The 211-nt window shown below is 48.8% G+C and overlaps 1 non-coding gene across 1 annotated transcript; it reads right to left on the bottom strand.

The window, feature by feature from the left end:
* Positions 1 to 74: 74 nt before the first annotated feature.
* trnan-guu (transfer RNA asparagine (anticodon GUU)) lies at positions 75 to 148 on the bottom strand. Its single transcript has one exon. It is a non-coding gene; the product is annotated as a tRNA-Asn (tRNA).
* Positions 149 to 211: the final 63 nt, after the last annotated feature.

Raw genomic sequence — 211 nt, 5'->3', positions numbered from 1 at the left:
TTACATTGAGTTTTCCAAAAAGCTCATAGAGCACACAAATGGTTTGAGACCTTTGCGGAAAGCAAGCAGTGCAACGTCCCTGGGTGGGCTTGAACCACCATCCTTTCGGCTAACAGCCGAACGCGCTAACCAATTGCGCCACAGAGACAAGTTATTAGATGAAAGCTAGGGTGCGTGTGGCCTCATGTCAGGCAACCATAAGTTGGCAACA

The sequence above is a fragment of the Austrofundulus limnaeus genome, unplaced genomic scaffold (assembly GCF_001266775.1).
Source record: "Austrofundulus limnaeus strain Quisiro unplaced genomic scaffold, Austrofundulus_limnaeus-1.0 Scaffold28492, whole genome shotgun sequence".
In the NCBI taxonomy this organism is placed as follows: domain Eukaryota; kingdom Metazoa; phylum Chordata; class Actinopteri; order Cyprinodontiformes; family Rivulidae; genus Austrofundulus; species Austrofundulus limnaeus.
This window is presented reverse-complemented; position numbering and strand designations above follow the sequence as displayed.